Genomic DNA, 13,464 nt, shown 5'->3' on the forward strand with positions numbered 1-13,464 from the left:
TGCATTTATCCTATCCGCCTCCTTTGCGTGTGAGTAAAATGAATGATCCTTCGATATTCGGATATGTGGATGTTACATGTATAATCGTTGCAAGTTGTATTACACTTGTATTTTCTTGTTTTAATTCGGTGGGATAATTGACTTTTAGAAGACGCGTTGCCAATTGAAAATCCCCATAATTTTCTCATCAACTCAAGAAAATGTGGCAATAAAGAAACTCACTAATATTTCATCAATTTATTGAGCCTTATTTTGTATTAGTTCTAATAATTGATAGAATATAAAAAACAAACACAAATCAGCTGGCAAATAGGTAAGTTAAATAAATATATTAGGCCTAGTAAAAACCAATCCATTATTTTTGAATTAAATTGAAGGTGTTATTTATCGCAGTTAGAATTTTCAGATTTAGGCGACATGTGAAGCGTTTTGATCGACTTGCTGTTATTTTAAAGGAAATTTCATTTTACCAATATTCTAGAAACCCTGTCATGTCCCTATCGATGTGTGTGTTCTAGGCTTGTCCTAATGAAACACAATTGCTCTCCAATTGGCCTTCCTTTAGATGGATAATTGTTGCAGTACTGTCCCGAATTAAGAGTTTGGCCGTAGAGGAAAAGCTCATTCCCTGCCAATAAACACATAGCAAAACCTTCCTGACCATTATTCACCCACCGATTCCGCAGCAATTCACAGATGGAAAATTCCATGAAGTTTTTTGGGTTAACCCATGTGGGACTCCCACATATCCAGCCTTATTTAAATAGTACCAAACGGTTTTTTGCACCACGCTTAGATCTTGTATCTTATCATTATTTTGCCTTCGACAGCGTCATGCATCTTTGACATCAAAATTTTTGGAACGAAATCGACGATACCAAAATTGCGCGTTATTGACACCTAGTCCTATAGTAGATGGAATATAAAAACTAGCCTAGCTTTTATCGAAGAATAACTGTAAAATATGGCGTATTTTCTCTTCGGTGATGTCCATTTTGTGCTTAAACAATACTGAGCCAAGCAACCACAAAAGTATCTGAAATATTTTTTTAGTACAAACCCTTATCTTTCTAACGCCTTATTGTGTAATAAAACCGCACTATTACAACGCATGATACACATTATAGAAGACATATATTGGGAAAATAATGAATTTCTTTTTACTAGACCTAACACTTCTAAATCCGAAAATATAAATTGGAAAATATGAACTCTTCTTTCACCACCCATGTTACTATACATATTCTAGTCTACATATCGTAAAACCCAAATCTCTTCAATCCTTGCTTCTGGAAGGTATAAACTAGGCAAGCAGACACACCGTCTCCATGAAGATATCGAATCCTTCAGGTATGTGGCCCTATATCATAGTGCTAGTCAGCGGAGACTACAAGCATTGTATATAAAACTTTAAAGAAACTTTGTCAATTTCGTTTCAAAAATCAACTAATATTGAAAAAAGTTAAAAAAATTGTCATTACATTAGAGTTGTTCTAATATCCCTCTAAAAGAAACCTTGAACACCCGAACCTTGTTTTCATACTCAGTGTAGTTCTTAAAAGTTAAATACGATATTTTCGATAATATTTTCAACATTTCAATATGATGTGGTTGCGAACGAATTATATTTTCAACTAAGTTGTTTAAATCACGAGTTCTCGCGCTATTTTATATTCAGTGTTAAATTCAGCTGTGATTTGCTATAATTTTTCGCATAATTTCATTTAATTCACAGCAAAATCTACAATTCTCAACAAGTTTATTAATAAATATAGATTTTCATTCCATAGTAAAATGAGAAATTGGTTCCATGCGTTTCTTTCCGTGAAGAAATAGAATGGCATATAAATAAAAGAACTTAAGTTAGTAGTCGCTTCCTTTGATTTGAACAAACTCGCATTTTTCTAAGTCATATTATTCCTTGCATATTTTTATAAAGAAACACGTGTATAAAGTCAAAATTTGTCATACATTTTATACGTGCTTTCTTTTAGATTTTCTTTTTATCTAACCTCAACCTTGATAATTTTGTTTATTTAATCAGGTCTAAGCATTTGACTAAAGATTAGCATTTTTTATTTAACACTAATTCCAAGTAAATAAATTTTCAGATTAATTTTGTTTGGACAGAAATTCATGTTTACAAATGCATATGTATTTATGTAAATATGTAATTTATAAATTATTGTGCATATTTGTTGATCACACTTTCTTTGAAATGCAACTTTCTTTAGAAATTTCTATTCAAACGCTGGTCTTTTACAATTCACCGCCGCGCGCAAGAATGACGCTGCCACAACAAATGCGACGCGAGTAAATAGACGAAAACGCTTTTGTATTTGCTGCGGGTAATTAAAAAGTTGACGAAATTCACACCTGCGGGAGAGATTTTTCACACCTCTACAATGCAGATCTTGTTGTTGTTAACAAACACTCGTAACGCAAAATTTAAGGAAAGAAGTGTGGAGATAGCAGCACTAATGGTGATAAGAAACGCACTGCGAGGTGCTGATTAGGGATGTGTGGATATAAAGTAATCCAAGTGATTGCTATCCCGTGGTTTCTGTATCAATCCTGCTTAAATGCTAAAGTAATGTTTCCAACCCAATTTTAATGTTTTAATGTTTCTCTTGTAATATCTGAAGAAAATTATTAAAGAGTAGGCAGTTCAAGAAGTTAGTAACTGTAAATACACTTTCGACATCAGTAAAGTTCTCAGGTAATACTATGGGAACTCTATATGGTCTATTTAATGGTTAATATTATACAGAGTAAAATGATGTGGTTCTAAAAAATAGAATGAAATTATAGACTATGAGCAGCGGCTCAACCGCCTCTAAAGAAAGATGTTCAAATACATGTCGGAAGTCCATTGGTGAGGATAAAACCATCGATCAATTTCAGTGTTACTTTACAACAGTTATTTCTAAAAAAAAAACGTGATCACGCAAATTTCCGATACTTTTAGTTGTTAATAGGTCGTCTGCATTCGATACTAGGATTACATTCATAAGTCAAAAGGTTCTTCCATAGTATTCCTTTAAACCATGTATTATATTAAAACTTAACAAATTCGAAATATATAAGTTGGTAAAGGTATTAGTCGTCTGCAAAGGATAACCTTGATATTTTAGACAAACAATCTTATATCTAGTAGAAACCTTTAACACCCTGCTCCCAGTTATCAGTTTACTAAAAACTTTATGAAACACCTGTTGTGGACTTTATGGATAATAAATGACAACCTAACTTCATTCACTATCGTTTCATTTTAGAATATCTACCTTGACGCAAGACGTACCTCGTTATTATACATGTCAGTGCCTCAAGTTCGTGAAAATTCGAATCCATTAAGAGAAGTCAAGACTATAAATCGTTGTGAGCGGCTCTCACCACGTTTGCTACCACGAGCTAAACCACATTTGTTAGTGAGGCTTTTATTTTAACCACCTGAGTGGAGCTACAGCTATATAAAGTTTGGACATATCTTTTTTCCACCCTACCTGACTCTTCCTGGCAGAACATTCGTCTCAAACTCTCCCAAAACCTATATTTTTGGACATTAAGCATTTGCATATTCATAATTTAAACGCGAGCCGATAAAAGTGGAAAGGAAGTATGTAGGAATTTTACTTTTCTTGTCCGGCTCGAAGGACCATGAATAATTTGTATCAATATATTGGGGAACATCACCGAGATATTAGGACCTCTAAAAACTTCACTTCGAATCGCATAAAATTTGAGTTGAGATTGGAAGGTTGCAAAGCATGAAGAACGTTGTGTCATTCCAATAAAAAGTTGTAACCTAAGTGATTCGGAAATGCGATTACGAAATCACGCTCAGTTCTACTTTCAGTTGCCATAAAGTGGTTTGACCTAAAATTTAATTAAGAGGAAAGGTTTTGCCAGAAACATCCTATCATCAACTTTTCAGTGCTCGGGTCTAAAGCACAGCACTTTATGAATCCCGAAATCTAGCTCATCTCTACTCACGCCCTGCCTTGTGTGGTTGTAATGAAATGGGAAGCTTGTTAAGCGCATTGTTTGTTAGTTGACGTTCTTCGTGGCATCTATTTGTTTGGTGGTGAAGCAAATTATGCAACAAAAGATTTACTTTATGCACTTTTGCTTATCACTATAATTTCGGAAGAAACGCACAATGCGCAAAGAAAAGAAGAGTCTGCTGCCGCAGAGAGCGGATGTGCGTCGTGCTGTCTGTCGCAAGTTGTGGTAAATATGGAGGTGAGAAAAAGTAAGTGTGTAAACTAAATGACTGCGGTTAGGAAAACAGTAAAGTGTGATTAAGTGGAAATTTGCCGCTTATCGCCATGAAAAACTTGTAAATATTGGTCGCAAGCATTTGCCTAAAGTGTCAATATACGGAACAATTATTCTATGAGCTGCGACGTGTTAAATGCAAATTGACTTTTTCACTTTCTGTTACTATTCAAATTTTTGTTTCAATAATTTTCGGTTTTCCGCTTAATTGTTCGGGTGTTAAACGGCCATTTTCATAAAAAAAACAATAAAAAAGAAGGAAAAGTTGAAAAAAGTAGAAAAATTGTAGCAATGTTGTTGAAGAGCAGCAGTTTGTTGACTGCCGCTCAAAGGTTGCCGCTGTTTGAAATTCTAATGCGCGCAGAAACATGTATTATGTGAGACCTCGCAGTTACCTGGCTTAGCTCGTCATCACTGAAATTTCATTGAAATCTTCGCCACTCATTATCTACTAATAGACCTCTATCGGTGCCGCTTGAGCATGCTCTGAAATAAATGTAAGAAACAAGCGAGTAAATATACCCACTTGAATGGTTGCGCGTTCTTTCCCAAAGCACTAAATTAAATAATTTCTTCGAGCCTCAAATGAGCTTATATTGACAAATTTACATAACACCATGATATTGTTATTGTTATATTATAAATGCTGGACGCAGGGCTGCTGTACATTATAGTCTAAATTGTTTTTGTTATTGTTGCTTTATATAACTTTTATACATTTTTTATACAATTTCTTATTTGTTATTCTTTTTTATTCGATTGCGCCGCAAAATCCGAATTTTTCTACATTTTGTTTTTGTAAATCTCGCCGCTCGCATTACGGTCACATAATTTGAATAATAAAATATTCTATTGTGCAATTAACATAAAAAGTCGTAAAGCGTCCACAGGCGCTGCAATTGCGCCGCAAACACATCGGACACACCGAAAAAAGGTAGCCAGGCCGCCGCCTATAAACATTTTATGGGGCCCTGGCTTGAATGCGTGGAGTCCCAGCAGCTCCTGTTCACACATCTCGCTCCCCTATAATTGTTGTTGTTGCGTGCTGGAAAATCCAAGAGTTATGTGCAATGGCGTGTTTTTCCGCAGGGCGTACCTACATTCAATACATTCACATTCACCTCTATAAATGTTTGACCTTTTAATATTGTGGGATTTTGAAAGGAATTTCATGTAGCGGCTCTTGCATAAATTTTTATTGAATTGTATAAAAATTAAATAGAATATTTGTGTGTCTTATAAAAAATGCAAACGTTGGCGGCCTATATCAGTAGACATCTAGTTAGGATTTACGAGGGTGTATATTTATATTTTAAGAGCCTTATTGAAATAATAGAGTTATCAAATGAGAATTTGCTTCAGAAAAAGTATTAAGTAATTAGAAGTCAGGTTTTCATTCATAAAAAATCCTATCATATATCTATTCTTTAACAAAATAGAATTCTAAGTCTAACTAACTAAGCCTATTAACTGGACATCCTTATATCTACTCAACACATCTTTCTAATCACTTCGGTATAAAACAAATGGTTTTATAACTTCTTTTTTAGAAAACACTTATGGGTTTTCATACTTATGACAGACGGAATAATACAGGAATATAGAAATATATGTACATTAGGGTTTCCATTATTTTCCAAGTCGATTTCTTTTTTGCAAGCGCCCCCTAAAGTCTCAGTTTTTGCCCTAAAAGAGGATCCAACGTAAAAAGCTCTTCAAAAGCAATTCAAACCGTGCTTAAAGATTTTACTTTTTCCATATTTTTAACATGGAATTTTTTAATCTTTTGCAATAAATTTTTTTTCAACAAAACAAATACACTTACAACTTTCAAAAAACGATATTCGAATGCCAAACTTTCCGCTCTACAAAAGATCAAAACAAAAGTTTTACGCAGTTGAAGTTATTCAACAAATATAATGAGTATTCACTATGTAGAAGCTGTGTTTTCAGACACATGGTTTTCACAAAGAAATAAACCGCTTATAATTAAATTTTATGGAAAAAAATTTAGCTTTATTATAAAGATAGGGGTTGTTCGCCAGTATGCTTTAAAAATGATTTCGAGTGACCGCACCGAGAGACCCAATTTTCGATCATTTTTTGCAGCAATGGTGCCGTATATTAGCAATAAAGCGTCAATCGTCGCGGGCTTATCTGCGTAGACAAACGACTTCACATAACCTCACAAAAAATAGTCCTGCAGTGTCAAATCCCACGATCTTGCAAGCCGCGCTACAGGCCCAGGACGCGAGATAACGCGTTCACTAAAAGTTTCTATCAAATATTTGATTTTGAAGAAATATAAACCAATATTGCCTTTGCCCATAAAGCAGACGAAACAGTGTCTTTTTGAGGATGTAACGGTGTGTTAACAATGGCTTGTGGATTATCAACCCTCCAAATGCGACAAATTTGTTTACTAAGGTACTCATCCAACCAAAGGTGAAATTATCTGCTCACCGAAGTTTTCTCTCCATAAATCCTTTTATTTATGCGATGTGTGCCGCCGTCTTGTTGAAATTCAATTTTGCCGAGATCACGAGCTTCAGTTTCAGGTATCAAATAGTCGGTTATCATGGCGCGATGACCTTCGCCATAGACGGTTATTTTCTCACTGGCATTATTTTTGAAGAAATATGAACCGATGATTCCACCAGCCCACAAACCACACCAAACCGTTTTTTTTTTCAGGATGAAATGGCAGCTCTTGAATCTCTTCACGTTGCTCTTCGTACTAAATGCGGCAATTTTGCTTGTTTACATGAGGCTCATTGAGCCTGAAATGGGCCTCATCGCTGAACATGAAATTTTTGTTTTGTTTATTATTTAAACATTAAAATAAATTGTATTGTTAAGGAATCTGGTAGCGCTTCACCAACATAAAATGAACCGTGTATTGCTTACTCTGGTATTTTCCGAAATACAAGTAGATCGAAATTTTCAACCAATTTTTCTATACGAAGCGTATAAAACAAATTTTTTTATTATAGGTATAAAGGCAAAAGTTTGGGAGCCTATTTTTCAAAAACTTACCAGACACAAAAAATATTGATTTAGCTTTGCAAATTTTTAGGCCATTAATAGGAACTAAAATACAATACTAAGAACTGCATCTGCAATTTTTTAAAACCTTTCAACGTTTCTAAAAGACTTTTTCTAAAACAATATAGAATAAATTTGTAGTACATATACTTTTAAATTATTCGATTTTTAAATAGGACGCGTTCAAAGTTTTACGTTATAGTGTTACCATATTGTTCAAAATATTTCCCAATTAAATAGGATACATATAAAAGTTCTTCAATACTCAGCTCTAATTTTTGAATTTCATTATTTATACACTAATATTTGTTCAATTAACATAACAAAATAGTTTGAAAACTAAATTTGCATATATTATAAATCCAAATGTCAAAATAATAGTCCACTTTATTTACAATTATTTTCTCACAAAGGTTGTCAAATTCCTTCACATACACAACTGTACCGCAAAACTATTACAATGCCTAATGTATGTATGTATTAGCTATTTTAAATTCCCGCGTGCATTGGGAGGCAATTGAATGCCGCCGAGCAGCAGTTTTTCACCGCAGCCGTCCCTACAAATACAACAAGCAAGCGCTTCCTAAGCTGACAGCTTAATTTTGTACGGTTTTGTTGCCGAGCGCTGACACACTGAACAATAGAAAGGATCTACGCGAACGCACACACACACAAATACATGGGGGGGAAAACTCACAAACACACATAGAAAAGGAAAGGACAGATTTTTCCTCGCTTTGTTATTATAAATTCATATCGGTTAGTTGTTTTTGTTAAAGGATTTAGCCGGCTTTAGAGCGCGCTGCTTTGCTTGAAATGTTTGGGTAGCTCGGTAGGTGTGAATATTTATGGAGATTGGTAATAAGTAGGAATATCTGTTTCATTGAAATAAACAATGTGTAAATGTCACTAAAGAAAAAATAATAATTTCCATGTGCACGTTTGTGTGTATCTTTTGTATATGTATGTGGAGAAAATTAATTCATGTCACTGGCTGTAAAGAATTTTGGGAAAAAATAATTTAGACGCGCTAAATAAAAGGATGGTGCGCGTTGGTGGTCCGAATGCCCACTACCTTTATTGTTAGTATAAAAAATTGTGTTTACAGTTAACTTTTTTGGTAGGTTTGAGTTCTGAAATTTCTGAAACTGTCATGTCATTCTCTTTGCAATTTTTGTTGTACATATTAAGTAATGTTTCGACCACCATCCTCATTAATCCTTGATGAGCTCTACTATTTATTTCATAGTGTCAGTATAACCCTAACAATTTGTAGCCAACCTTAGACGTGAAATCAAATATTGATATAGTTCATACCTTTATTTTATCAGCAGACACGATCCATCGAGTGATAGCCATGGAGCAAACATACGAGCGAATTAATCGGTTTAATATCCATTAGAAAAAAGATTTTAGGATCAGGCGTTCTTAACTATAATAATATTAAAATTTCATAACGATTGGAAGATATCATTCCCGAGTTATTAATCTCAAAACCTATAAAGTGTCATAACTAAGGACTAAATAAAGATACAAAAATATAATTGGGAATAACAGATTGCAATAGGGAGGGACATTTTTGAGCCAAATCTTTTTTAAAAGTGAGCGTGGCCCCACCTCCAAAAGGATTTAATATATAATATATATCTCCCAACCGCGGAAGCTAACTCATCCCCACTTGCTGATAAGAGGCCCTACCTGCATAATTGGACATCTTTCAAAGCTAAGTATAGATCACTTCAGAGTAAGAAGGATTTCTATTAAATTCCAAGCCCTTCATTAACATATATAATGAAAACCATTAGTCCTGCTTTCAACACTTACAATTGTGCGCTTTTGTACCTTACCACAAGTGGTCATATTAAACATAACCTTAACTAATCTAACTTAACCGCACTTCAACCATCAGAGTACATTTGGCGCTCTTAATCCAAAAGGTTAAATAAATAAAACCACAAGCATATATTTCAATGATATAAAACGGAAAAATAACACATCCTCAATATTTTTGTAGCGGCTAACGGAGAAAAGCAAACACACACACAACTAAAAACAGAAAATGCAAATCTGGCAAACTCTAATATTTTATGAGAGAAAATTTATGTTTTTATAGAGCTTTATATATATAAAATTTTCCAGCGTACCATCGGTATATGTTTGTGTGGATGTATGAATGGGTTTACGGATGTATGAGTGTGTGTTTAGCAATAAAAAGCAAATAAGGCAGCGCTGCAAAGACGCATGAAGATAGACGGTAATATTTATTTTTGAGTAATGAAGCGTGCAATTTCGCGCAGAAGCTTGAAGCTTAAACAAATATGTGCTTCTGTGAGTATGTACATATTGTGTGTGTGTGTTAGTTACTATGCCTGTGTTTGTATTGCAAGAGCATAAAGCGCGCGCTGACAGGGCAACTAAATTGTATATATTTGTGTATGTGTATATATGCACATATATATGTATACGTGTGTTTTGTTGCCGCAGTGTTGTGTAGTTGAGTGAAACGCTGCTGTGCGCCTGCAAGTATGCTACTGTTGTCATAAACGTTGATGAGTGAGTGCCCGATTTGAAAAATTCTATGTGTTATGCATATTTTTACAACTTTTTTTTAAAGAAAATGTGAAAAAAATATTGTTCACACACACTACGCTGATCTATCTGTGTTTATGCAACGTGACAGTACGCCAACAAGGACTTATGGTTATGAATTAGAGACTCTACAAAGCAACAAAGAATTTTGAGTAGGAAGAACAACAACAACAACTACCGAACCAAGTGAAAAGACATGCCTCAAATAAAAACATAAAATATATTTACTAAAATATATAAAAATATGCAAAATACTCGAGTTCAACTGGGGAGTGCTTAAGTTTTCAACAGAAGAAAGGCTAAATAAAGGCAACGCGCAGCGGTTAAGCGCACATACACACATAAAAACATGCATACATACATCTATAATATAATATATTCATACAAACCTATAGATGCATACACACATACAAACAAAGCCCACATTGCAAGGTAGTATGTGGTTAAGGTGCTGGCTAGTGAATGTGCTGAACGCTGAATGTGAATTACACATACCATACAGTGCTTGTGAAAAAACTGTAGACAAATGCGAATATGTGTGTAAGCATACATATGCAGTGGTGCCTCCCATAAAAACATTTATTGAATGCCTGTTTTCCACAAACGCCACAGTACCTCCTCACCTCAACACACTTCCTCCGCGAGTGAGTGTGCCCTGCCGCCCAGCCGCATTTGCGCTGAGTGGCAGTTTGCGCATGATAAATCGCCTTTTGGCTATGAAAATCGCTCGAAGGAGTTGTGCTGAATGCCAGCTTGCTTTGCTTTACTTTGCTTTGTCGCTGTCGTTCGGGCAGTTCTCTTTATTAATGCAGCGCGAATATCTTACTTTTTATTTATTTTACATACCCAGCTAGTAGCTTGTATTTGTTTATGCGAGAGAGAATAAAAAATGGCCATTGTACGTGTTAAAAAATTTCATGGTCTGGCAAGTTAATTCATTTGGTGATTTTTTCAATGCGGCAATGATGATTCGCAAACAATGCAAAGAAAGTCGCACATAATAAACGGTGCTGTGTGAATGTGTGTGTGAATAGAAATGTTATATCAGTTGAAATAAAGGGTGACTAAAGTAAGATGTTGATTTTGGAAATTTATATTGTAGATAGGTATTTTTTAGCTTAATTTGTGCTAGGTAGATGGCTATCAATTTTAACATTTCGAATTTGAAAAAAAAAAACAAGAAAAAACGTTAACTTCGGTTGCACCGAAACTATAATACACTTCATATACACAAAAGATTTCTTACAAGACTTGAATTTTGACCGGTCAGTTTGTATGTCAGCTATATGTCATATGGACTCGATTTGAACGTTTTCTTTTGAAATTGTATCATTGCTTTAGACAAAAATCCTTCCCAACAGCAATAATTTCGTGAGGGTATCTCATCAAATGAAAGAGTTTTCTGTCAAAGCACTTGAATCCGGTCGTTCAATTTTTATAGCAGTTATATGCCATAGCAATATAAGGAATATACTTTGGATGCATAAGAACATCCCAACCAAGCTAGCGGAGCTTCTAGCGAATCAAAATTGATGTGCGCTTACACTGACGCGACGTGGTGTTACGCTGATGGAACACATTTCCTCCCCTTTTGGCAGCAGAGCAGGCGGCTTCTGGCCTATTGCTTCCTTCAGACGGCTCAATTGTTAACACCACAAATTCGAATGAAGAGTTTGGCCGTAGGAAAGAAGCGCTTAGGAAATTCACCGGCTCACTCGACAACATGACTGTTGTCGTAAGTGAACCGCTTTTTATCACCAGTAAACAGCGATTGGCAGATGGAAATTCGAGTTTCTTTTTGTATTCAGACTTATTTCAATGGTTCCAAATGGGGTTTTGTGCAATGTTTAGCTCGCAATTGAAACATTGCTTATATAAGCGTCGGACTCGACCATTTCCATTATATTATCGCTATTTTCAACAGTAAGTTTCAAAGTTTTCGTACAGGCATAAAACAATTGAGTCTCTAACAGTAATATATTTGCAGAAAAGCGGAGGATGTTACGATATATAAAGGCTAATGGGTTCCCGGCATGGAAGAATCGAAATAATTTATAAAAAAAACAAAGCAGTTCATTTGCATCAATATATATCTAATATCAATATACTTGGTGTCTATTGAAAAACCCTGTAAGACGATCGCACTACTTGCACAAGTATAGGTAGGCAAGCCATTCATCTTCCATATTATTTTGCACTTATTTTTTTACTTAAAAGCTCCCAAAGTTCATAAAACGCCTTACAGTAGGCTTACATATGTCAAGCACTGCAAGCAGAGTACAACAACAACTTGAATACAATATGACAACAAAGAAGTACTGAATTTATCAACAACTACGGCGCCACTACATTGTCAGAACTATATATGAATGTGAAAGCAAGGAATGCACTTTATACGCCCTGAACGCGGCAACGATTCTTTTATTGTGCGCTTTCATGCACACAAAATTCAAGACCCCAAACAAGGCATGTATTTCCCGAGCGGGTGAATGCCACTAAATCCCTGTGCGAGGAACATTGACATTGCGCCGCCACAGCATGGAGACGCCCTCAACCCAATGAACATGTGTACTTTGCACTTATGCTATAGTTACGTGTATATATCTATAACGATGCACGTAACGCTACTTTTGAAAATATGTGGTGCGCATTTATATTTGTTATAATAATCAAGGAGCATCCTTATTAAAAGCAAACAAGCGTTGAATGCACGGCGACGCTTTTCAATACAATTTCATTACCGTTAACACATAGGAAAAAGCAAAAAGAAAGCGCCAACTCAATTGTATAGAGCAGCATGCAAAAGAGAAGCCAGAAAATCTGAAAAGCGGCTCCATTGAAAACGCATAATGAATTCTAGTGAAAATTGTTGTTTGACAAATGCCAACAAATGCCGCAAAGTGTGGACTCGACGCGGCACTAGTCGTGCGTCATGTAACGCGTTGCGAAAACGCCCTATGCAACGCGGCGCCCATTCAAAAAAATACTGAAAATAATACAAAGAAAAGCAGTGTTGAAAAAAATCTGAGCGCATAACACAAAATCTGAATGCATTAACAGTTGAGCGCTATGAATGAATGCAAGAATGAGTAAAAGCGCTTGCACAAATGAATTGCCTTACCTCCCCTGACCGCGCGGCATGCCCCCCATAGCTAGGCACGCCCACCGCGCCGCCCTGACACTGAACTTCTTCAATGACTTCAAGCGCCTCCTTTGTTGTTGTTGCTATAGTGGCTTGCTACCGCCAACACTACAACACCGCCCCGCACACACTCACCACTCCCCATTAAGCTCGACTGCTCAATTGCTTACGCTGCGCGCGCCTTTTTCCACGTTTTATAAGGCATTCAGTCAATAACCGCTAGCAGCGTTTGGCGCTTATAGTTATGCAACATTCCGTTGCCCATTTTTAATAGGCATGAAACTAGCCCACAAAAGCATAAAATATTTACACCTTTAATTAAATTTTCTTTACTTACTGGCGTTTCCGCCTCCGTACCGCACACAGTTTGATGATTCAATGTGCGCACAAAGGCGCCACGAACGCCACAG

This window comes from Bactrocera oleae, chromosome 6 (assembly GCF_042242935.1).
Source record: "Bactrocera oleae isolate idBacOlea1 chromosome 6, idBacOlea1, whole genome shotgun sequence".
NCBI classification, from domain to species: Eukaryota; Metazoa; Arthropoda; class Insecta; order Diptera; family Tephritidae; genus Bactrocera; species Bactrocera oleae.